The sequence below is a fragment of the Macaca nemestrina genome, chromosome 15 (assembly GCF_043159975.1).
Source record: "Macaca nemestrina isolate mMacNem1 chromosome 15, mMacNem.hap1, whole genome shotgun sequence".
Lineage (NCBI taxonomy): Eukaryota > Metazoa > Chordata > Mammalia > Primates > Cercopithecidae > Macaca > Macaca nemestrina.
This window is the reverse complement of record NC_092139.1, coordinates 25,575,349-25,601,108: the sequence shown is the minus strand read 5'-3', so window position 1 is coordinate 25,601,108 and position 25,760 is coordinate 25,575,349. Positions and strand designations below refer to the sequence as shown.

Sequence of the window (25,760 nt, the reverse complement as noted above, 5' to 3'; positions counted from 1 at the left end):
TTGCAGAAATCTAAGCTCTCCTGGTTTCTTTGGGTTGTTACTTCCTGATTAATTTTCTTGTCTCACCAGGCCACCTGGGCTGCCCTAGGGCTAAAATCAGAGACAAAGTTCAGTTCCTTCTGATAACTAACAAGAGCCCATGAGGGTGTGGCCACCAAATTTGGCGAAGTCTGGGGCTGTGGAAGCAGAGTTTCTACAAGAGCAATACTTAGAGCTGTAATTCCATTCAGATACTTGCTGCTTTAATTATCCTTTGGCCACAAGGCCTTTGAGAACACAACCTGAGATGAAATATACAAAAGATCTGGCTTACAGAAGGTGTTTCCTCAACCCTCATTTTCCCCCATCCGTCTCTAACTTACCAGTGGAGACAGATCTGGATGCAATTAAGCCCCAGAAGAAGTTGTGCAGGGAGGAGAGTCTTGAGAATAACTCATCGGCAGTTCCCTGTTCTTAGAGCCCACCATTGGCTGAGGATAAAAGAGACACTCTCTCCTGGGTCCCTAAATGCCCCCAGAGGCAGAGCTATCTTCTGGATTTGGCTCCTTTCACATTTTGCCAATGCCAGGAGATGGTCTAGCTAGTGGGTTCCAGCTAGTTGACCTTCATAAAGACTGTAGGCTGCTCAAACCACTTTCTTTAGGCAAGATCTTCAACTTACCTTTCCCTTTCATTTCATCTCCTGGGGGTTTTGTCACTGTTCAGAGCTGACTACTAGCTGCTGGATGTCTTGCAATGGCAAAATGGTCCCCAAATTTTTCAGAACTTTGGGAGGGAGGCAAGGGCCTCAGATACCTCCTGGGGCTTGAACTCCCTGAAGGATGTATAGATTCAGTTGGAAGCTTCAAGTTGAGTCCCAATTATCTGTATAACTATAACCACCAGTGTTCCACCCTCCACTTCCCACCTGTTACCTACCATTTTCAAGCTTTGTTTCCAACACTATGCATAGCACATGTTCAGGCTTAGCTTTTGTCCTTTTGAATTCCTAAGAGGAATCATTTACCCTGTTCCTTTGTCTTAGTAGGTGTGATTCTGCAATTAGATAAATAGTCCTGATTCCTTCCAGCACAAACATAAGAAGGTACTTCAGGAGAAGAGACAAGAACTATTTTTTCCAGAGTATTTATTCTTTGCATGCATTATTTGCTCCCTCTTATCCAAAGGGGATACATTCCAAGACCCCAGTGGATCCTGAAACCGTAGATAGTACTGAGTTCTATTTTTACGATGTATTTTTCTTTTTTCTTTTGAGATGGAGTCTTGTTCTGTTACCCAGGCTAGAGTGCAGTGGCGTGATCTTGGCTCACTGCAACCTCTGCTTCCCGGGTTCAAGTGATTCTCCTGCCTCAGCCTCCCGACTAGCTGGGATTACAAGTGCCCGCCACCACGCTGACTAATTTTTGCATTTTTAGTAGAGATGGGGTTTCACCATATTGGCCAGGCTGGTCTTGAACTCCTGACCTTGTGATTCACCCACCTTGGCCTCCCAAAGTGCTGGGATTTCAGGCATGAGCCACTGCGCCCGGCCACAATGTATTTTTCTATTCGTAAATAACTATGATAAAGTTTAATTGATAAATTAGGCACAGTAAGAGACTAACAATAATGAATAATAAAATAGAACAATTATTACAACATACTTTAATGAAAGTTATGTGAATGTGATCTCTTTCTCTTTATTAAAATATCTTATATGCAGATCTTAGCAATCTCAGCATACAGTTTTTTTTTCTTTTCTCTATTAAGTAGAGAACTTTCATCTTTTCACTTAAAGGAAGCACTTCAAGGCCTCTCTTTGGTGTATCTGAATTGCCAGCATCACTAATCTTGTGCTTTGAGGTTACTATTCAGTAAAATAAGGGTTGCATGAACTCAAGCACTGCGATACCTCAACAGTTGATCTGATAACTGAGGCAGCTACTAAGTCACTAGTGGAGCATATATGGATGGATATGCTGGACAAAGAGATGATTCACATCCTGGGAGGGTTGGAGCAGGATGGTGTGATATTGTATCATGTTTTTCAGAATGGCATGCAATTTAAAACTTATGAATTATTTATTTCTGGAATTCTGTATTTATTTTTTTAAGTTCAGGGGTACATATGCAGGATGTACAGGTTTGTTACCCAGGTAAATGTGTGCCATGGTGGTTTGCAGATCATCCCATCACCTAGTTATTAAGCCCAGCATCCATTAGCCATTTTTCCTGATGTTCTTTCCCCTCGTCCCTCCCAACTCCCTGACAGGCCCCAGTGTGTGTTCCTCCACCATGTGCCCATGTTTTTTCATCATTGAGCTCCCACTTATAAGTGAGAACATGTGGTATTTGGTTTTTTGTTCCTGCTTTAATTTGCTGAGGATAATGGCCTCCAGCTCTGTCCATGTCTCTGCAAAGGACATGATCTCCTTCTTTTTTATGGCTGGATAGTATTCCGTGGCGTATATGTACTGTATTTTCTTTATCTAGTCTAACATTGACAGGCATTTAGGTCAATTCCATTTCTTTGCTACTGTGAGCCCCTAGTGCTTCAATGAACATGTGAGTACATGTATCTTTATAATAGAATAATTTCTATTCCTTTGGGTATATACCCAGTAATGGGATTGCTGGGTCAAATGGTATTTCTGCCTCTAGGTCTTTGAGGAATCACCACACTGTCTTCCACAATGGTTGAACTAATGTACACTCCCACCAACAGTGTAAAAGCATTGGAATTTTCTGTTTAATATTTTTGGACCTCAGTTGACCACCAGTAACCAAAACCATAAAGAGTGAAACTGCAATTAAGGGGGAACTATTGAAAGTGGGATGTAATCTTTACCCCCGTTGCATCCCATGCTTGCTTATGGTACCACCTAGGATTGCAGTGATAGCTAACTCCCAATCCCCCCAAATCATTGCATTTGACTGGAGTTGTGGGTCTTTGCTAGCTGGGTACTAGCCTCTGATTATCTTTTTTGGCTCTTTTAAGGGTAGGGGGATGTGAGGCAGGTCAACTATAATAGAAAGGTTGGAGTGGCTGGCATAGACTGCCTCTGATAGGTCTTATGGTTAGCAAAAAGAGCAGTTTTTACAATGACAAGGATAGTTTTGTTACACATAATATAAATTTAAGACATGGGTGATTGAATTAATCACTTTTGCTTTTTGTAACCCTCTAAAGAGGACATTCCACAAGGCATGGAATAGAAAGAGGAGGTCACAGTGTGACACTTGAACTTAATCCCCTACTGTAGAGACAGGAGATAGAAGATTGGGACTTTTGATAGCTAACCCTGAGAAAATGCCTCCATATGCCCCCAGGCTTGCCCTGCCTGCAGCCTTAGGAGAAGGTAGCTCCACCAACCTTTCCTGTGAATTTGCCAGTTTCTCTTTGCACCAGTGCATAACGTCAAATGAGGGGCCCCCACCAGGGTGCCTGCTGCTTGCTGCCAGGCACTCCTGATGACTTCAGTTAATTTCCGAGTCTGGAAACATTGTTGACAATGTGATTTCTGAAATGTGAAAGGCGTTATCTCGTTGTGCCATCTGGGGCATGTCTGTCTGAGTCGGGGCTTCCGCTGCCACTCTGCCCCCTTGCAGCACCTCTCACTGCTTCGTCATCATCTCCCACAGCTAATTGCTCCAAACTGACAAGGAGGCTTTTTTTTTTTTTCATTTAGAGATACAGGGAAATGGAACTTTGTTGCTGATGTTTCCTAGTCAAGTGTGCTTTTTGTAATTGTAATTTGATCTTTTGGTTGCGGGTGGGTGAGCGGGGTCTGGTTTCAGCACTGGGTCAGGGACAGCTCCCAGGGAAGAAGGAACTAGCATAGTGGGGACTTGGGTGGAAATCTCTTCTGCCTGCAAGGCAGTTAATTGGGAGGTAGTAAATTCTCTGTCACTAGAAGTGTGCAAAAGGAGATGAGTTTTTTTTTTTTTTTAACTTCATGGAAAGTTCCAAATGGAGCCAGTCTTTGAATGGGTGATCTCTTCTAGCTCAAGGAATCTCCTGGAGCCAGTTACATCTAGGGGGAGGTGTGAGGTAGGGGAGGATAATCAAAGGGTCAGAGCTAGTGTAGTAGTTATCTATAGCTGTATAACAAATCACTTTAGTACTTTAATAGCCTGAAACAACAATAATCATTTGTTTTCTTGCATGGTTTTTGTTGGTCATCAATCAAGGCAGGGCGCAATGGGGATTCCCTGTCTCTGCTTCAAGTTGTCTGAGGCCTCAGCTTGAGGACTTGAAGGCTAGGGTCCTAGAATCATCTGAAGGTTTGCCTGGGGCTGAGGATCCACTTGCAAAGTGGCTGACAAGTTGGTGCTGACTGTTGATAGCAGACCTCAGTTCTTCCTCCACATGAGTTTCTTCAGAGGGCTGCTTGAGTCCTTGTGGCTTTATGGCTGGTCTTTCCAGAATAAGCAATCCAGTGCCATTTATGATCTACTCTGGGAAGTCATGCACTGTCGCTTCTATAGTATTCTTTTGGTCACAGAGGTCAGCTTGATTCAGTGTGGGAAGAAACTACACAAATGTGTGAATACCAGGAGTCAAGGGCCCTGGGGGCCACTTTTGAAGCTGGCTATTACATTTGGGTAATAGAGAGTAAATGAAGGCACACAGCTTCTATTGGTTGAGACAGTGAAGACAAGTTCTGAGCTTGGTCATATTTTAGGAGCAGGAAGTTGGCAGAGGGCATTAAGTCTAAGCTAACTCAAGTTTTTATGAGACTTGTTTTCCTCTCTCTTTGCACAAGTATCTCCCCGCCACAGGCATCTATGCTGGGCTTTCACATTTTGCTTCCAGCACTGACCTTTTTCTTGAGACTTTGATTCGTACTTTCAACTCACTCCAACTTCTCTGGCCTCCGTCAGCTTCTTGAATATATCATGCTCTTTCATACTTCAGGGCCTCTTCACATGCTGTTCCCTCTTCTAGGAATACCATCCCTAATCTTTCTTCATCACTCTGTCACTGGTTGATTTGTGTTCATTGCTGAGATCCCAGCTCAAATGTCACTTTCTCTGAGCAGTCTTTGCTTATCTCTCCTGTGGCAGATTAATTATATTTTCCAAAGATGGCCACACAAATATATCTCCCATCCCACATGCTTTTTTTACAATGCAATATTGACATTGCTCTATCAACAGGTGGGTCAGTGTTATATCATACAGAACTTGGGGTGGATATTTGTAACTGTCACAATCAGTAGAAAGTGGCAGAAATGATGCTGTGTGACTTCCAAGTTTAGGTCATAAAAGGTAGCATAGCAGCTACCTGGAGTGCTGTCTGTTTCTCTCTGTTCCTCTCTTCCCTTGTCCATGGTACCCCCACCATTTTGTGAGGAAGCCCAAGTAGCACATGCGAAGAGACCACTGGGAAAGAAATTCAGGCCTCCAGATGAGAGCCAGCATTGCCCATCTAACATGCGACTGAATGTGCTTTCAGATAATTTCAGCTCCACAGTCTTTGAGCCTTCCAGCTGAGATCCCAGACATCATGGAGGAGAGATAAGTAACCCCCACAATGCATCTTTAGAATTCCATCTAAAAGAAACTGCAAGAGATAATAAAAAATGAATGTAACTGTGTTATGAACTAAATATTGGAGTTATTTGTTATGCCACCAAGGTAACTGATATATCCGCAGGCTCCACCAGGTTTCCTTATAATGTGCTGTGCTAGCTTCCAGTATCTTTCCTTCATAGCATTCTTCAAGAGTTTGTACTTATATATGTGACTTGCAACTAATTTCAATTCATTCTCATCTGTTTCACTGGACAGTAAAATGTATGAGGGTAAGCACCATATAAATTTTGTTTGCAAACACCCTGCTAGAGCCTGACATATAATATGTGCTCAATAAATACTGTGTGCTCAATGAATGTGTTAAATGGATACATCAAAGGATAATCTTTCCCCCAGAATTTGCCATAGATGCCCCAATCTCTGCACATACAAGCTGAAGACATCATCTTTGTCTCTTGATGTGGTCTTCCTCTTACATCTTGATGAAGGCACCATTACCTCTTCAGATGCTCAAACCACAAACTTGGAAATCATCTTGGTCTTTTCCCATCCTTTTTCTCACTCCCATAAAAGGTTCTAGGTCCTGTCAATTCTGCCTTTTAATACTTTCTTATTCCACCCCCATTTCCCCACTTTAGTTCAGCTTCTTATTTCCTCCTTGTATCAAGTCAATTGACTCCTGTTCAGTGTACTTTCTTCCAATGCATCATCCAAACTGGCAGGTTGACCTCTTCACACTGCATGTCTAAGCCTGTCACTCTTTGGATGAAAACTGTTCACTGACATTATTGTCCTTACAATAATGCCCAAAGTTCTCAGTAGCCTCCTCAAGTCATTTATGGAGATGGGTGTATTATAAATTGAAACTCCTTGCTGTGGCCTGCAGTTCCTCAATGATCTGTCCTGAGATGATCTATTCTTCCTCATCTCTCTTTACTTTCACCTCCAGAGCACATGCTGTAAGCACATCAAAATCTTGAGGTTTATCCCAACTCACCTGTATTCATTTGGTTGAAAGAGAAATTCCACTTAGGCAATAAGAACTCATTGGCTCACAGAATCTAAGAACACTGTTGCAGGGAAGGCAGGCAGAAGGGTGCCCAGGAATAACTAGTTTAAGAAGTCAAGCAGTTTCTATGTATCTTCAGTGTTGGCTTCTTTCTCTCTCTTTACAGAAGAGCTTTTCTATGTTGCTTATTTATTATTGCATCAACAAGCATTTATCATTATTATCTCTCATGATTCTGAGGGTTACCTTGGCACGGCCAGTTGGCTAATCCTCAGTTTTCTCATGTGGTTGCCATTTGACTGATGTTGGCTGCAGTTGAAGTCATCTTTCTTACTCTCATACCTGGCACCTGGGCTGAGGGATGAGATAGCCGGTGCCCCTCTGCTATCTCTCTCTCTACCACTCTGTAGTCTGTCTATGTGGTCACTCTAGTATAGCAATTTCAGGGTAGCCAAAATTCTTACATGGTGGCTCAAGGCTTCAGTGATTGGTGTCCCAAGGAAAAATGGCAGAGGGTGCATGATCTTTTCTAACAGAACCTTGAAAGCCACTTCTGCCATAGTTTATTCATCAAGTTAATCAAAAAATGTTGGCTAGATTCAAGGGAGGGGCCACAGACCCATCTCTTGATGGGAAGGGCATCATGTTTGAACATCACCGGCTTTACTACTGGAAACAATTCTTGAGTTCATCATCTTACAGTTTCAGCCACCACTTGATCTTAAGTTAAAGTCCTCGGGTGGTAATCGCTGAGCCTATCTTGTGTTGGGTGACTCAAGCCCAGTGGACTCTAATAGAGTGGAGTCTTCTAGAAACATGGCAGCTCTTTCATATGGATGAGTATGGCAGGTTTTGAAATGGAGGTAGTACCAAGTAGGCAGTACAATGAATGAATTGTACACGGCTCCAAAATCTGAACCTAGCACCTCCATATATTTTCTCAAGCTGTGCTTTCCCAGGAGCATCTTTTCTTCTTCTTTCCATCCTGTTCACTTTTCTTTGTCCTTCAGTTCTTATCTCAGGAACCAGATAAAAAAAGAGAAGTCTTCTCTTTTTTTACCCCCCAAGATTAGTTGATGTGCTTGCTTCTCTTATTACCAAAGGTCTGTATACTTACTTTCCTTTTAAAACTAATTACACTAGCTCAAAACCTATCTGCCCTCTTTTATCATCTGTCTTCCTCACCAAACTATGAGCCTCTCTTGGGCAAAACTTGTATTCCTAGTGTCTAGTTCAGGGTCTGGCCCTTTGTAGGTGCTGGATATTTGCTCTTGGAATGAGTGAATTAATCTGAGCAGTAAGGAGGCTGCCCCCAGAATGAACTTCTCTGTCCTCTGGTGTGAACATATGGCCCAGCTGCTGTGTGCTGGGGCAAAAAGAGGCCAACTCGCCCCACAGCTGCCTGGGGTGGAGCATCTGCGGCTGTTTTGGGAGCTGGCCTGACAGATGGAAAAGGGCTAAAGGCCCCCAGGCCCATAGGTTGCTCAGTCCTTTTGAGCCTCTCTGCAGCTGAAGGGCCATTGGGCAGGAGCATGAAAACATCTGGGAGAGGAGGTTGTTCCAGGGAAAGCATCCATGCCAGGTGTCAAGCTTCCTGCAGATGAAATAACCAGTCCTGGGCTGGAGTTTCTGACATCTGCTTGTGTGAGAGCTTGGGGTCAGGGGGCCCTGAGAGATGGTGCTGAGAATAGGCTTGATTGTTTGGAGTAAACCCCCCAAATCAGTGATTTAGGGGCCAGAGAGACATAATAATGAGAGTGGCCACTGATGGAGTACTATATGCCAAGTACCATGTCAAGCTTAGTGCTTGTGTGTAAACTGCTTTTAACCTTAAGAGGCAGGAACTCCTATTGTTTCTATTTTATAAAAGAGATAGAAGTTCAGAGAGGCAAAGTAACTTGTCCAGAGGCACACAGCTCAAAAAGGGTAGAGTTGGGGTTTGAATCTGTGTTTCTGACTGTGTGAGCTCAACTCCACTCATGGTGCTCTGATTAAAAGAGCCCAGACTCCCAGTGAGAGATGGTGAAACAGACTTCTTCAGATACAGGTTCTGGGAGGATGTTGGCTAAGACAGTCTTTGTGTTTCTGGGTAGTTGGGCCCGGTAGACTTAACTCTGCTCTCCAATATAGACCCAAGTCACGGATTTGGGTGCATGCTTTTTCTTCAGGGTATGACTCCAGGAAGCACAGTAGGGAGTGGGGACATGAGACCAGGAAGGGAAGGCAGGCAACTAAGGGTACACTAATGAGCCTGGTGGGACAACCAGGCTCAGACTTTCTGAGGACCTCGGTAGAGCTCACCTTATAATTGTTCCACAGGCAGGAAGGAAGCTGGGTATTTGTTCATCCATTACAGTGCCTCATTGGTTGAAGGTTGTTTCCCGGGGCAAGATCTGCCTGGCTCTTTCCATCTGATCCTCTTAATCCAACATGAGCTGAACCTGCGCCAGTTACAAAGGGAAGCTCTCAGGCACAGAGATGGAGATGCTTGGGGTAGGATCTCCATTGGTAAGTATGGAATCTGTCTACAGAAGCTGCAGGTGACTTTGAGGTTGCACCATAGTGATGGGGCAAGGCACCAACAGCGTCTGCTACACTAGTGCTACCTGTGAATGCCTTTACAAATTTGTCCATCCATCAGGCATTTCTGGGTGCTCCCAGGTGGTATCTTATATGTGTTCTCAATCTTGATCAGTTATTGCTTCCTCCTCTGGGTAGTGCCGGGCACTATCATTTTCCCCAGCCCTGCAAAGACAACAGGTGCTGTGTCATTCTCATTCTCTGAGTATTAGTGGGTTCTTTAGACTCTCATTCCCAGGGAATATCTGCGTCTTGCTGGGCATTTCCACTACATCTGCTACCTTCAGCAGTTTTTTCTTTTAAACCATAGCCCTCTCTCTTCCTCATGTAGAAAAGAGGCCTCTTGGGAGCCTGCCATGGGAAATCTGAGAGACAACCACTGCCATGTTGTACTTGAAATACCCCAGACCTCTGACTGGAAGTCAGCAGCAGATCTTTTCCCTTTCCTTCAGTTCTAGCACAGTCAGATGCATTGGCAGGGGTACAGATGGCTCAGGAAGCTCTAAGCCTAGTGAATTTGTTAGGACAATCCCCAGTACATTTGCTTTGTATTTTTCTTTAAAATGAGGGAGTTGGCAACAAAGCATGTGGAAAAGTCATTCAGTTAGTTCATGCCTAATTATGATCACTTAGGGGTTTACAGAATAATTCCTTCGTTTATGTGATGAATATTGGTTGAACACCTGCCACTTGCCATTCTACTTGTTGCATTGTGTGTCAGGTAGGGCAGGCAAAGGGTGAGAAAATGGGCTCTGATCAGACAGGAAGGCAGGGAATCTACCAGAAGAAAAGATAAAATTTGAGGTACATCTAGGGAAACATAGTCTAAAGATGAAGTTCAAGGTGTGACTATAAAATCATTTGCAAAGATCTCAGGAAGATTGAAAGTGGTGCCTCAGAGAGCCATTTAGTAAATAAAAAGGGCTAATAAGAAACTTAAGGGTATTGTCTCTCAGCAATCTCAGCAGTAGCCCAAGATAGACAAAGGCTTGGAGATTTGTAAGCTTGTCCTTTGTCTAATGACACGAACCCTAGTTTCATAGGAGAACCACGAAGATTTTAAGGGAAATGTATTGGCTGAAACACTGCCCGCTAGGACTGAAAGGAACAGAAGTAGTACAAGATGAAAAAGGGCCTTTGGATCCCTGTCTATCCCTGAAAATGTCTGTTTGCAGAGGGGAAGAGAAGGGAAGCACAGTCTTGGCCTCTGGCCTCACTTGGGAGACTGTTTCTGTTCCCCAGCTATGCATGAAGAATGTTCAACTTCCCATTCTCCTGTAGAACTTGAGCTCTTCACCCTTAGCACCTAATTATAGCTCCAGTGCCTGGTGAACCTTGAGCTTCAGCCTGTCTCAAAATTGTAAAATTTTTTTCCATCACTAATAAAGAGATTTGAATATTATTTCTGAACATGATCATGGCTATTTTAATAATTTAATGTACTTTATGTGCCATTTCTATGAGTTTGGGAAAGAGGACAGATCATTCTGTGACCCGGAAAGCAGTCCACTAGTATTTAATTTTCATCATCTCATTTAATCCTCACTATAACCCTGCAAGAGTACTCTTATTATCTTCCTCTTTTAAATGAGAAAACTGAGACTCAGATTAAGTGTCCTATTCAAAGTCATTCATATAGTAAGTACTAGTTGATTCAGGATTCAAATCCAGGAAATAAGACTTCGGAGCTCATGCCTTTAACCACTACTGTATATGACAGAACTTCTCAGAGCCTTTAATATGCCGGTGGGTATTATTAATGTCCAAAAGTGGTTATGCAGAATTTCCCAAATTTATCTTACCCTATCCCTTTTGAGTTTCTTTTACTACTAGAGTTCAGAAGAAATACTTTGTGAAATATTGCAGGGATTGAGCAGATGAAACTTGAGGAGAAGTCATTTAACTGGATGATGCAATAAGCTTTTGCTAAGCGAGGCCATGGTAACAAATTCTTCAAATATGAGTGCTTTATCAAACAACAAAATTTTATTTCTCTTTCCTGTCACATATTAGCAGCTATAGTTTGGCTGCACTTTGCTCAAATATGTCTTTCATTTTGGAACCCAAGCAGAAGGAATTATCCTAATCTAGAACATACCATCTTCATGACAGAAAGAGAGCAAGAGATCGAGTAGAAACTTGCAACACATCTTAACTTCATGGATATGGTATATATTACATATGCTCACCTGCCATTGGTCAAAGTATGTCACATGGCCAAAAACAAAGTCAATGGGATGAAAATGTATACTTATTTGACTGACAATAGAAGGGTAAATAATTCCAACAACAATACAATCTACCATAGAAAACAGAACCACTGAGAACCCTCAAATAGGCATTTTCAGTAGCAGAGAGGAGGGAAGTTGGAAGCTGTACTAAAGATTTTAGGAAAAGCACAGGAGGTGTGGTAATATGAGACAAGAGAAAGCACGTGGCTGAGGATTTTTATGGTTTCATGTGGCTATGTGGGTGAGTAACACAGTCTGTCCAGCATGTCCAGCCTAGGACATAATGATGGAGAAATGTGAGGGTACCTGGATATCCTCTCTGGTGTCAACACTTGCCAGCCACCCATGTTAGAGATGTGTTGCTGGCTTGCTCATTCTTATATGCCTCACACATTCTGAGAGCTCTTTCAATACAGTTTTTGAAACTGTTTATATATCTTTATTTTCTTTCCTTCCCCCTTTCAATTGCTCCCTAATCAGCAGTGGATGATGTCCACCCTATAACCTGAATGTGATGTCATCTTTGGTATTGTTTAAGAAATAGCACTTAACAGTTGTTAACTAGGGGAATCCATTTTTAGAATGCTGTCTGCTTATCTTCTCCTCCTTTACAAAGGTGATTAAGATTTATTTTTACTTGGATGAAAACAGCCTTCATTGATTTCTGCCCCATAGAGAGATGACAGGACACTTGCATTAGTCAGAGAGGAGGTTAACCCTTTACTTACTGCCTCTGAGGCAGGCTACATAGTGCCTCCCAGGGCATGTACAATGGGAAAACAGAGTCAAAATTGTCTTGTTTTGTACAGAAGCAGCAAACCCTGAAATCAGAGAATGTGACTTATCTGTGCTCAGTATGGAGGCAATTCTGAGAATTCCAACTTGTGGGAGGCTTTCTTCCTGAATGACTAGCAGGGGAGAGTGCGACTGACTCCAAACCAGCTCTAACTGTGAGCCTTTCATTCTTTTAGAATGAGATCTGCACTTCTTTCCTTTCCCTCACACACACCCTGGTACCTCTGCATTCTGTATCACAAGAGACACTTCCACATTTTTAGCTGTTACAGCAACACCCTACTTCTAGGTACCAAGATCTGTATTGCTTATCTCATACTTGGTTGCTGAAACCAACACAAATTTATTATCTTATACTTCTGGAAGTCAGAAGCCTGAGATGGGTCTTAGGGGGCTAAAATCAAGGTGTTGGTGGGGCTGCATTCCTTCTGGAAGCTCTGGAGGAGAATCCACTTCCTTGGCTTTTTCACCTTCTAGAAGCTGCCCACATTCTTTGACTTGTGGCCCCTTCCATTTTCAAGTCCAGCAACAATGGCTAGTCAGTGTTTCTCATGATACCATCTCTCTAGTTCTGATTCTTTTACCACCCTCTCCCCACTTAGGGACCCTTGTGATTACGTTGGGTCCATCTGTATAATCTAGGATAATCTTCTTATCTTAAAGTCAGTCGATTAGCATCTTTAATTACACCTGCAACCTTAAGTTCTCCCTTGCCATGTAACCTAACCTCACCGGTTCTGAGGATTAAGACGTGAACATCTTTGGGAGGCTATTATTCTACCTACCAAAAATCTAAATCTTTTGCCCCTATCAACTGTGCAAATGGAGATGGGTTTTAACTTGTTCAGAGATCTCTAGGGGGATAGGGACATAAGAGAAATATAAGGTGTATCACACAAACAATTTCAAATTAATGTTATGATACTCCTTTTCTAAAGAGTTCTTTGGGCCCTGCAACAATGTGAATTTTCTCAGCTACGCTTTCTCTGTACCTCCCAGCCACCTGTTAGATTGATGGTTAATATTTTCATATCCTGACTCATTGCTTCTCAATTTTTTTAAAAGTTCACAATCTTTCCGAGCAATTTGTTTTCTTCAGTATCTTAGCTCACTGATCATGTCTTTACATTTTTGATAGTTTGGCATTAATCTTGAGTTTTAAAATATTGCATTAAGTATTACTTATCTTGGTTATTGAGTTTTTTGGTGCCCTTTAAAATTTTGCACCTGAGGTGAGTGCTTCACTGTAGTCTGGGCCCTTTACTCTCTATACCTGCTTCACATTGTCCCCATCACACTGGTCAGAGGCAGCCCCTGGTAAGAGGTTCTTATGTATTATTCAAATAATGTTCCATGCATTTAGATATATCTGTAAGTCTGAGTATATGTCTGTGTTAGACATCAGTTTCACACAAACATGTACTTACTATTTCCTGTTCTGCAACTGGCTTTTTGCCTCACTCAATGTGTTAAAAATCTTCACAAAAGATTGATATATTATAGCTCAACATTATGCTTTTTTTTTTTTTTTGGTGGAGTTTTTGCTCTGTTGCTCAGGTTGGAGTGCAAGGGCGTGATCTTGGCTCACTGCAACCTCTTCCTCTGCCTCCTGGGTTGAAGCTATTCTCCTACCTCAGTCTCTGGAGTAGCTGGGATTACAGGTGCCCACCACCACGCCTGGCAAATTTTTGTATTTTTTTTTAGTAGAGACAAGGTTTCACCATGTTGGCTAGACTAGTCTTAAACTCCTGACCTCAGGTGATCCATCCGCCTCAGCCTCCCAAAGTCCTAGGATTATAGGCGTGAGCCACCGTGCTTGGTCTGACATCATGCTTTTTAACACAGCTCAGAATTTTCACTTTTGTATGTTTTCCTAATAATTTGTAATGAAGTTGTATTTCTTCTATACAAGAAAACAAAAGAATATTTAAAATAGTAGTGAAAAGAATAGTTACATTTATTGAGAGATTATTTAAAGTGTCAGTACTATTTAAGTTGTTGTGCATTATCTTATTTAATCCTGTTGGTAACGCTGTGGGATAGGAGTCATTATTGTACCTTACAGATGAGGAAGCTGAGGCTTAGATGAATTAAGTAACTTGGCTCAATATATTACATCCAGAGGTGGTAGAGCCAGGATTTGAATGCAGATTTATCTTGCTTCAAAGGCTGTGCTTTTAACCACACTCTTTAATATATTGAAGTATTTACCAAGGCTTATTCTTTAAAAGACCTAGTAGAAGCCCCCTGAGTTACATTCAGTGATGAGAATAACGAGGCCTCATGTGAACTGTTAAACAAGGATAAACTTAACAGAGGACAGAGTTATGAGACATGCCATGTGAGGCTGACTGATTAAGTATCCCAGGAGTGGATTGGATACATTTGCTTATTTTTCCAGAGTTCAAAGGGAGCTGTGTGAATTGAACAGTTATTGCCAGAGACTACGAGGTGCATTTAAGATGCTCCCAGGACAAGCTTCCTTCGTTCCATCTTAGAACAATAAAAGTTAGCTCAGTCCTTCTTATTCAGTGCTCTTTTCCTTACGTGAGATATTTATGTTCTTCATTCTTTTTACTGGCCCAGTGCTAGATTCTGATACTGGTTTCTGCCTATAACAGCCATAATACTTTGGTTTGCATATAATAGAAAAGTCAATTTACATTGGCTTAAATATCGAAGGAAGTTTCTTGGCTTATATAACTGATTAGTTTAGGGTAGCATGCTTCAGGCATGGTTTGATCAGAGTCCTGGCTATGTTTCCTTGTGAGTTATCTGTGCTGGTATTGTAATGTGTCAACAGGCTAGGCTGGACTGACATTTTCAGAATTTCCTTTTCTGCATGTTTCTTATTAGGGTAAACCACAAAAGGTATTTTCAGGTAAGATAAGAGGGTGGAAATGAAGCAGCAGTCGTTTTTGTTTTTGACACTTAGAAGCTCAGAAGGTTAGTGCAGGCACGTGGAGTGGGGAAAGTATGCCGGTTAACCTATTTCATAATCACATGCTCTGTCGCTGTTCCTGAAGCTATGCCAAGGTAGCTGGGTTTGGAAGTGTTTCCAGCCTTGGTTTCATGTTCCAGAATTGCAAAACTTCAAGACAAATGTTAAGTTGGGGCCGTGAACCCAGGCTTTCTCTTCTTTCTGGTAAATCTTCTTTTAAAATCTTCTTGTCCTTAAATTGTTTTTCAGTTAGGAAGACCACCTCAGTCAACTCAAAGTTGTTCTAATGTCGAATCTACTTCCTAGGTTCAGTTCAGGATTTCAGTCCCCTTTCTACAAGGTTTTCTGCTCCTTGACAGATTGATTCATTTCTCCCTTACAAAGATGTTTCTGCATTCCTTGGAGCTTTGGGAAAGTACATTTTGTCAGGTGAGGAGAATCCTCTTTCTCCAGGGTAAAGTGTCTCCTTGGACTTAACTTGCATAACTACAAGGGACACCCAAGTAACCCCCAAGAAGTGAGAAAGCAGAGAGCTGCAGAGTGCTTTGCTGGTCTCCTTTGACAGAGAAGAGTCCTCAGCTGCTTTCCTGAAAGAATTTAATTTAATTTCCACCTTACCAAGCAACTCCTTGTATCTGAATTGACTGTATGTATCTTTATGGGATGATCTCTCATTGCACCCCCGTTGATGCCCATGAAGTTGTCCCTGGGATCTTGGACACAGCCTAGAGTCCATTTCACATACATGTGAATAAGTAGAGTGACATTCATTCAATAAGTATAAGTTATGCTAGCAAAGCCATAGGGAAGAGGTGAGCTTGGAAGAATGGGCAGGATTTTGGAAGAGGAGTAATAAGGACCTTGAAAAGGAGGAATGACATACATAGAGGCAGAAAGGTGAGAGCAGAGAAAGTTCTAGTTCTTGGGGAGGTGATGAATCTGGAAGGAGAGGCCTCAGCTTTGGCCCCACCACTGTTTGTGGGGCCTTAGTAGAGGATACTCTTGTGTGCTGTCCAGTGACAAATAAAAAACAAACCTGGATTTTTTTTTTTTTTTTTCCTGAGACAGAGTCTTGCTCTGTTGCCCAGGCTGGAATGCAGTGGCATGATCTTGGCTCACTGCAACATCCGCCTCCCTGGTTCAAGCAATTCCCCTGCCTCAGCCTCCCGAGTAGCTGGGATTGCAGGTGCATGGCACCATGCCCAGCCAATTTTTTTTTTTGTTTTTTTGTATTTTTAGTAGAGACGGGGTTTCACCATGTTGGCCAGACTGGTCTTGAACTCCTGACCTCAGGCAGTCCGCCCACCTTGGCCTTTCAAAGTGCTGGGATTACAGGCATGAGCCACTGCACCTGGACCAAGCTGCACCTCCATCCCACCTTCCTGGGGCTCCATGGGCACAGTGCATCAGCTCTGGACTGGATGGTAATGTCTTCCAGCTCTGGCTCCATGATATCCTTGGCATCAAGTGACAGCAATTGTTGCTGCAGACTTCAGGTCAGGAATGGCCCTGAGTGCTCCTGAGCCCAATGTGCTCCTGATGGTGCTGCCAGTATCCTCACTGGGGCATTTTATCCTGCATATCCTCCTCAAAGGCAATGCTTCTGGCCAATCCAATAGCCCCACAGTCTTCTCTGAGATCTTGAGTTTGCAATGAGGTTCCCACAGACTGGAACCTCACAGAGTTCCTGGTTATTGCTTTGAATTTGCATCTGTGGATTTAACTCCTGGTGATCCAAAGGCAGTCAGCTTTGGGGTGGAACTTCATGAGTTGGCTTCCTAGGAGAGAACTGGCATGGGCAGTCAGAGGAAGTGTGTGAGGGGCTCCGTTCAGCAGGGTGAGCATATGCCTTGCTCAGTCAAGGCACTGACAGTGGCAGAAACCAAAGGAAGGGAGCAGAAGCAGAGTGGCCTTGGGGATTACAGTGATCCGTGCAGTTAGATATGTTCAGTGTTGATGTTGAAGGTGCTCCTCCCATTGATGATAGTGGCAACAACAGTACTGATCCCTTTAACATTATTGAGGTCTATTATGTGCCAGGTATTGTGCTAAAATCACCTAATCTTCATGAAAGTCTTGTGATGTAGGCTCTATTGTACAGATGAAGAAACTGAGGCATAACAATTTGTGCAAGACCACACAGTTAATGTGCTGAGCATCATCACTGTCAACTCCCTCCCTCTCACCTCCACCCCCAGTCAGGCAATCTGACTCCAGACCACGTCCTCCTCCCAGTATCCATGCTCCAGTGCCTCCTGTGGCACACTCAGAAGATGGCCTGCATGCGCATGTGCTCATGTCTGTGTGTGTGCATGTGCACATGTTTATGCAGGACTGGGGATGCAGGGGAGTTAGAGCCCAGTTAGGAAGGAGAGAGGAAATATGATCTCTTTGCTGCATGTGGGCACCATAACTCCAGCCAGGCAAAATGCTGGTCTGTTCTAGCTCATTTTTATGTTTTTATTTAGAAGCTTCAATACCAGAGTTGATGGCAGAAAATGTGCAGTAAAATGCAGGGAGGCCGCTGGGTAATGGCCCCTGTAAAGTGTTAATTGCCTATTGAGACTGCAGACTTTGTCGATGCTCCAGGATCTGAGCTATTGACAGGTTCTAATTTATTTCGGGCCCACAAAGCGGGCTCCTCCTCTAAACAGGCTTCCAATCAGTCACGCTTCCCTGGGCCCGCCAAGAAGCTCCAGTCAATAAGTATGTTTGCTGCCTTAACCCTTTGAAGCTGGCTGTGTGGTCTGATTCTAGCTTGCCACAAGGAAACTTCCATGTACAATGGTCTTGGATGAAAATCCCTGAGAATCAAGTGCTGACTCCATGCTGGGTTCCCAGCTGGGTGTTTTACATGCATCATCTCTGATCCTTGCCACTTAGAGAAGCAGGTAGTATCTCTCTGCAAGGACAGCCTAACCTCAGAGAGGTTGAATTAATTGCTTAAGTGACCACTATGATTATACTGCAGACTGTTACAGGCTAAACTGTGTTCTCTCAAATTCATGCTTCGAAGCTCTAGTTCTCAGTACCTTGGAATGTGACTATATTTGAATATAGGGCCATTAAAGGGGTGATTCAGCAACAATGAGGTCTTAGGGTGGGCCCTAATCTAATCTTAGCGGTATTCTTTTAAGAAGAGGAAATTTGGACACAGATAAATACAGAGGGGGGACCCACTGGAAGACACAGGGAGAAGGCAGCCGTCTACAGACTAAGGGGAGAGGCCTCAGAAGAAACCAATCCTGCTGACACCTTAATCTCAAACTGCAAGCCTCCAGAATTATAAGGAAATAAATTCCTATTGCTTAAGCCACCCAGTCTGAGGTACTTTGTTTTGGTAGCCCGAGCAGGTGACTACACACACCCAGGACTTCTGTGGCCTTGAATTTATGCACATGACCACTGAAAATATGAAAACTCTCTTCTCTGGCTTATGGCTCCAGTTAGAATAAGAAGCAGAAAGTGGGCCATATTACCTCTTTGCAGTAAGTTTGTTCTTAGGTTGGGTCCTCAAAGGGCCCATGCCTATCCATTAGAAAGAAAAAGGAAGCCGGATTTGGGATTTGGGATTCTAAACAAAAAGAGGTCATTGACTGTTTCTAAGCAGAGGCAGTAACACAATCAGAATTTCTTTTTTCTTTTTCTTTCTTTTTTTTTTTTTTTGGAAAAAATAGTCTACTCTGGCTACTGTGCATAGAGAATGGATGGTAGAACACAAAAGTGAAGCAAGGAGACCCCTGATGAGGTTGTTGCACTGCAGGCAAGAGGTGAAAGTGACTTGATGGAGAGTGGCGGCAACAGAAGGAAAGAGGTGAATAGATTTGAAATAGATTTTTGAGATGGAATTGACAGAACTTGCTGATGGACTGGGGGTGGAGGTGAGAGGGAGGGAGTTGACAGTGATGATTCTCTTGTTTCTGGCTTGAGCAACCTAGTCTTTACAGGAGCTATTTATGAGGAGGGAAGACATGAAGAGGAATTGATTGGGCGGCAGGTGTTCACTTTCTTTAAGTGGGCTGTCCACTGGAATGTAAGCTCTGAGAGGGCAAATTTAGTGATTGAAGGTTGTATGAATCTATTCATTCCTCTCCCCACATTTCATGCACACATATGGTTTTTATATGAACCAGAAATAATGTAGTTTCTTTTTTGTACATCAGAAGCAGACTATATTTTATGTCAAGGGTGACATCCAATTTTGCTAGTCTCGCTCTGTTGCCCAGCCTGGAGTGCAGTGGTATGATCTAGCTCACTGCCTACCGCCTCAAACTCCTGGACTCAAGAGCACCTCCAACCTCAGCCTCCTGAGTAGTTGGAACTACAGGTGTGCACCACCATGCCTGGTTAATTAAAAAAAATTTGTAGAGATGGGTATTACTATGTTGCCCAGGCTGGTCTTGAACTCCTTGACTCAAGTGATTCTCCCTTCTTGGCCTCCCAAAGCTCTTGGATTACAAGTGTGTGCCACTGTGCCTAGCCATCACTAAGCATAATGTTTCAAAGGTTCATCAGCGTTTATCATCCACTGATACACGTTGTAGCATGCATTGGTACTTCATTCCTTTTTATGGTTGAATAATATTTCATTGTATGAACAGACCATATTTTGTTGACCCATTTACCAGCTTTTGAACATTTGTGTTGTTTTTACCTTTTGGCTACTGTAAATAGTGGTGTTATGAACATTTGTGTAGAAATTTTTGTTTGGACACCTGTTTTCAATTCTTTGGAGCATATAACTAGCAGTGGAATTGTTGGATCATATGGTAATTCTATATTGAACTTACTGAGGAACCAATATAAGGCGTATTGATGATAGCTGATATCTTCCATTTTGGAAAGAGGAAATGGAGGCCCAGAATGGTCTCAACTACCATCTAAACATCCTCAACTCTCAGCTCTTTAACTGTAGTCTAAATCTTCTCCATGGTCTTTAGCCCATGTATTTAATTCCTGGTGGACATTTCTATCTGGATATCTCATAGTCACCTCAAACTCAGAGTGTCTGAAACCAAACACACCAACTTCTTCCCTTTATTCCCATAACAACTTCTTCCCTTTATTTTCATCTCAGTGAATGACACCACCGTCCAATCAGCCAGCAGTGGGACATCATCGTTGATCTCTCCAGGGATGGTACTATTTACTGCGTGACCGTGGGAAAGCCATCCATCTCTATACTTCAGTTTCCTTGTCCAGAAAGTGAAAGATAATCTTACTGGGGGTGAGTATGAGGATCAAGTGAGATGACTCTCTCTCATCTCTGTCTTCATCTTAGCAAAGTGTCTGGCACACACTGTGAGCTCAAGATTATTAAAATGGAACTGTTTTGGGTAAGATGTGTTAGCATCCTGTGGAGCTGATGTTTCACAGAACAGAGTTGAGGGAAATAATGAAATGTAGCAATCATTTTCAAATGCGTTATTGCAACTGGCAGCATCAGCAATACCTCAGTTCTATGGAATCAGAGTATCGAGGGATAGAGCCCAGGAATTGGCACAATTAAAAAATGCTCCAGGTGATTTTGACACTCAGCCAAGTTTGGAAACCACTGAATTCAGCTAATTACATTCTACTATCAGTAAATGCTTTAGAAACATTAGTAATTTCAATCAAACATGAATTTCACCATTTTCCTCCCCAAATCTAGTAAGAGCATCAATCCTTGAACTTTCAAATAGGTCTCCGTTTCTTCTCACTATTCTGTTGAACTTGGGCAGCGTTTCCTATGTGGTCCCCGTCAGAGCTGTCTTTTATCAAGTTGCATTTTGCTCTCAGGACTGACAGCATCAGGACATTAAATTAAAAATCACTTAGACATACTATTGGTGATAACTGCCCTTTGGAAAATGTAGCTAGTCCTGACCAGGCATGGGTCTTCTTGTGGAGGGCATAGATTCAGAAAGCATTAGAGACAGAGGAAGATGTTAACTAGTATTCTGTATACAAGTAAGCCTGTAGGACACAGAGTTAAGCAAAATGATCCAGCTTCCTTTTCTGCAGGACTTCTCAGAGCCTTGAATATGGTAATGGACACTGGCTATCCTAAAGTGCAAATGAACTATAACCGTGAGTGGCCCAGGCTGGACAAGGAGGGAGGCCTTCCAAGGGGCACAGTTTCTAGGTGGTTAGTTTGGGACATCCTGATATATTTTGTCAGGGGCAGGAGCAAATCTTTGGGGCAGGCCTCCTGAAGATCAGAGCTGAGGAAGGGTCAACGTGGAGAAGTGAGTGTGAAGGGGGGAAGGTTGTTGGACATCGAGATCTATCCATTGATCTATTTTGATCAATGTCTATCAATATCCTTATGTCCTGACTACCTGGTTCACCCTCTGGCTCTGAAAAGAGTCACTTTGGTTTCTGATGTTCTGGAGGCCCACCAGACCCTCTAATGACCTGAGCACTGGGTCTGTCCTCCTGGCATCCATCACCAGTGTCACATATATGTCCCAGCCACACCATCCATAATGTCAAATTGTATGTACAACTGTCTTCTCCATTATGAGCTACTTGAAGGCAGGTCTTGTGTCTTATTCTTCTATCACCTCCTAGCATAGCACCAGGCACACTAGTTGTGTTGATTAGTGTTTGTCAGTTCCATAAGGCCACTATGATGCTCTGTTTTGTAGGAAAGGAAGAGAGATGAAGCAGGAAAGCAGGTAAGGCAGCTTATAAACTCTCAGGGCTTGGAAGGAATCAGGAGAGGGCTTCAAGTCCCTGGGGCTGCACAGCCCATTTCTCTGCAGTTTGCCACCACTAGAGAGCACAGTGCACCTAGGAACAGGGTCTGCCGAGTGTCTGGCTCCAGCCCAGCCCAGCTCTGCTCAGCCCCCCACCCCTCCTGGCAACACCGCAATGGGAAGTGGGATTTGGATGAGGCTCAGCCCTGCCTCAGACACTTTGCAATCTTAGGCCTAATTAAAACACCACAGACGGTTTGAACCCCGCATTAAAATTTGATGAGGAATTGATCAGCCAAGCAAACAGGAAATTTAGCTGTGAGTGAAGGTAATGTTTGCTCAAATGTGTAATGAGGCCCACGGGGAATATTTGTGGGGACCTCCGTCATGTCTGGAGTGGGCTCCTGCTCTTCAATTTCATTTTCCCCATTTGCCTTTCCCCTCAAAGCATCCCAGGATGCTTCCAGAGGGGACAGGCAACATGGGAAGTTTTGATTTCATAAGAATTTCCTTTGAAAACCCAGGGAAATCTAAAATCTTCAACTATGTACTAGAAAAATAGCACAGGAAAGAGCCAGACCTGGGTGGGAGTCCTGCCTCTGCCATTTGGCAGTCCTGCCTCTGCCAATAGTATGTCCTTAGGTTGCAATATCTAATTTTATGATTAGTCACTGAGTACCTACTATGTGGCAGCCAGGGGTTAGACCCTGGGGATAGACTGCTGTGCATAACTGTCTTGGTTCCTGCCTCCGTGGGTAAACAGCTGAGTAAGAGAGGCTATGAGTCTCAATTTCCTTATCTGTAAAGTGGAAATACTTGTATGTTATATAAGGTTGGATGAATTAAATAAGAACATGTACATAAAATGCAGAGGACAGGACTGGGATACATGTGTCAAATGAAGGTTCCTCCATGTCCTTCTTCCCCATAACCTGCATCTGAAGTCTACACAAGACTTTTCAGCTTTCCTTCTACTTAATGTCTCTGAAAGTGATCTAATATGATATTCACTCACTTGTATGTTCACCACTGGTTGGGTGTAACTGAGGCCAAAGACACAGCAAGTTACAAGACTAACCTATTTACCAGATTGGAATTGGATCAGAAGTTCTCTCAGAAAGATCAAATAACAAGCATTCTTGGGTCATCTGGGATGAGAGGAGTCTGATTTGAGAACGTTGCTCTGAGGACTAGGGAGAAACACCAGAAGCTTAACGCTTCCTTTAACACACCCATGCTACCTTAGGTGGGAGAAAAAAGGAATCTGGAGAGATTTTCCTTTCTTTCAGGCATCCACGAAGACACTTTACCCTAATAGTAATGATGTTTCATTATTTCATCTTTCATTATTTCATCTTCATCTTTCCGACTCCCAACCCAATGCCCACCCATTACCGTTCCTTATCCCCAATCCCATCCCCACACCCATCCTAATGCCCACTGTTACCCATTCCTTTTCTTATCCTTATCCCCACTCTCATTCCCACACTCATCCTAATGCCCACTGTCACCCATTCCCATTCCTATTCTTATCCCCACTCCCATTCCCACTCCCGTCCTAACGCGCACTGTCATCCATTCCCGTTCCTATTCTTATCTCCCATTCCCATGGCCATCCCAATGGCTACTGTCACTCATTTTTGTTCCTATTCTTATCCCGACGCCCATCCCAATGCTACTCATCCATGACCATTTCTTTACTCACCTCTACTCCTCCCCATCAATTTTCTTCACTATTACCAATATCATTAATATTATCACCAGAATCTTTATCATAAAATATCCCCATTACTGGTTTGGTAGGTGCAACCAGATTTGGTTGCCCCTTTCTTCTATTCATAGGATCTTATATAAGTTGATCATGTTTGTTAAATTTCTAGGATAACCTCCTTCCTTAATTCTAAGATGCATGCTTCCCTGTCTCACATGTTTTAATGTCTTTGGATTCAGAAAGTACCTCACAAAAAAATGCCGCAAGACAACTTCTAGCCACAGGTAGAAGAGTGAGTTGTGACAGTGTTGTTGTTGCTTTAACATTGCAATAGACTGCTGAATTTTCAAAGATGGGAGGGCTTGGGTGACCAATTTTTATGTCCTGGAGAACCACCACTCAGATATTTACATAAGATCTAAGGAAAGCAATGGTTGATTTCCAAGTGTCTGAGTTTCATTATTAGGGAATTTCAAAACAAGGGAAAAAACAAAAGCTTGAGTTTAATCAAATAGGAAATGAGGACAAAACCTTGGTTTTCTTCAATATGTTTCAGATGATGATGTTACTCATAAGTTCTTAAAATATAGAGCTTAGAATTAGGAAAAAAAACATGTCACCCTGACATTAAGAGTAACTGCTCTTTGACCACTGAGTAATTGAGTAATTTTCAGTGACTTTGCTACTATGGATTGAATATTTCTCATTTATAAAAGTCAGTGAAAGTCAGAAAGGTATAGATTTATATACATTTATTTTGTATCTTGTCATCTAATGAGACAAATTCTCATTAGTTTCTCAAATTTTTGTATTATGTTTTCTAAATTTATAATAATAATATTTGCAAATGATACCTATTTTGATTCTTTATTTTCAATAGTTAACCACTTATTTCTGGCCCCTACTTTATTCTTTTTTTTTTTTTTAAAATTTATTTATTATTATTATACTTTAAGTTCTAGGGTACATGTGCATAACGTGCAGGTTTGTTACATATGTATACTTGTGCCATGTTGGTGTGCTGCACCCATCAACTCGTCAGCACCCATCAACTCGTCATTTACATCAGGTTTAACTCCCAATGCAATCCCTCTCCCCTCCCCCCTCCCCATGATAGGCCCCGGTGTGTGATGTTCCCCTTCCCGAGTCCAAGTGATCTCATTGTTCAGTTCCCACCTATGAGTGAGAACATGCGGTGTTTGGTTTTCTGTTCTTGTGATAGTTTGCTAAGAATGATGGTTTCCAGCTGCATCCATGTCCCTACAAAGGACACAAACTCATCCTTTTTTATGGCTGCATAGTATTCCATGGTGTATATGTGCCACATTTTCTTAATCCAATCTGTCACTGATGGACATTTGGGTTGATTCCAAGTCTTTGCTATTGTGAATAGTGCTGCAATAAACATACGTGTGCATGTGTCTTTATAGCAGCATAATTTATAATCCTTTGGGTATATACCCAGTAATGGGATGGCTGGGTCATATGGTACATCTAGTTCTAGATCCTTGAGGAATTGCCATACTGTTTTCCATAATGGTTGAACTAGTTTACAATCCCACCAACAGTGCAAAAGTGTTCCTATTTCTCCACATCCTCTCCAGCACCTGTTGTTTCCTGACTTTTTAATGATCGCCATTCTAACTGGTGTGAGATGGTATCTCATTGTGGTTTTGATTTGCATTTCTCTGATGGCCAGTGATGATGAGCATTTTTTCATGTGTCTGTTGGCTGTATGAATGTCTTCTTTTGAGAAATGTCTGTTCATATCCTTTGCCCACTTTTTGATGGGGTTGTTTGTTTTTTTCTTGTAAATTTGTTTGAGTTCTTTGTAGGTTCTGGATATTAGCCCTTTGTCAGATGAGTAGATTGCAAAAATTTTCTCCCATTCTGTAGGTTGTCTGTTCACTCTGATGGTAGTTTCTTTTGCTGTGCAGAAGCTCTTTAGTTTAATGAGATCCCATTTGTCAATTTTGGCTTTTGCTGCCGTTGCTTTTGGTGTTTTAGACATGAAGTCTTTGCCCATGCCTATGTCCTGAATGGTACTACCTAGGTTTTCCTCTAGGATTTTTATGGTATTAGGTCTAACATTTAAGTCTCTAATCCATCTTGAATTAATTTTCGTATAAGGAGTAAGGAAAGGATCCAGTTTCAGCTTTCTACTTATGGCTAGCCAATTTTTCCAGCACCATTTATTAAATAGGGAATCCTTTCCCCATTTCTTGTTTCTCTCAGGTTTGTCAAAGATCAGATGGCTGTAGATGTGTGGTATTATTTCTGAGGACTCTGTTCT

At 42.5% G+C, this 25,760-nt stretch overlaps 1 long non-coding RNA gene across 2 annotated transcripts in view; it reads left to right on the top strand.

Annotated features, from left to right (window-relative positions):
- Positions 1–25,760, top strand: part of LOC105496347 (uncharacterized) — a 554,035-nt gene that overhangs the window by 112,841 nt on the left and 415,434 nt on the right. The window contains exons 1-2 of one of the 2 annotated variants that reach the window (XR_011613359.1): positions 18,755–18,887; positions 20,151–20,300. This is a non-coding gene — a long non-coding RNA (uncharacterized lncRNA). Of the gene's footprint in view, positions 1–18,754; positions 18,888–20,150; positions 20,301–25,760 lie in introns of those variants that run through there. The other variant, XR_011613360.1, reaches the window with a different exon arrangement.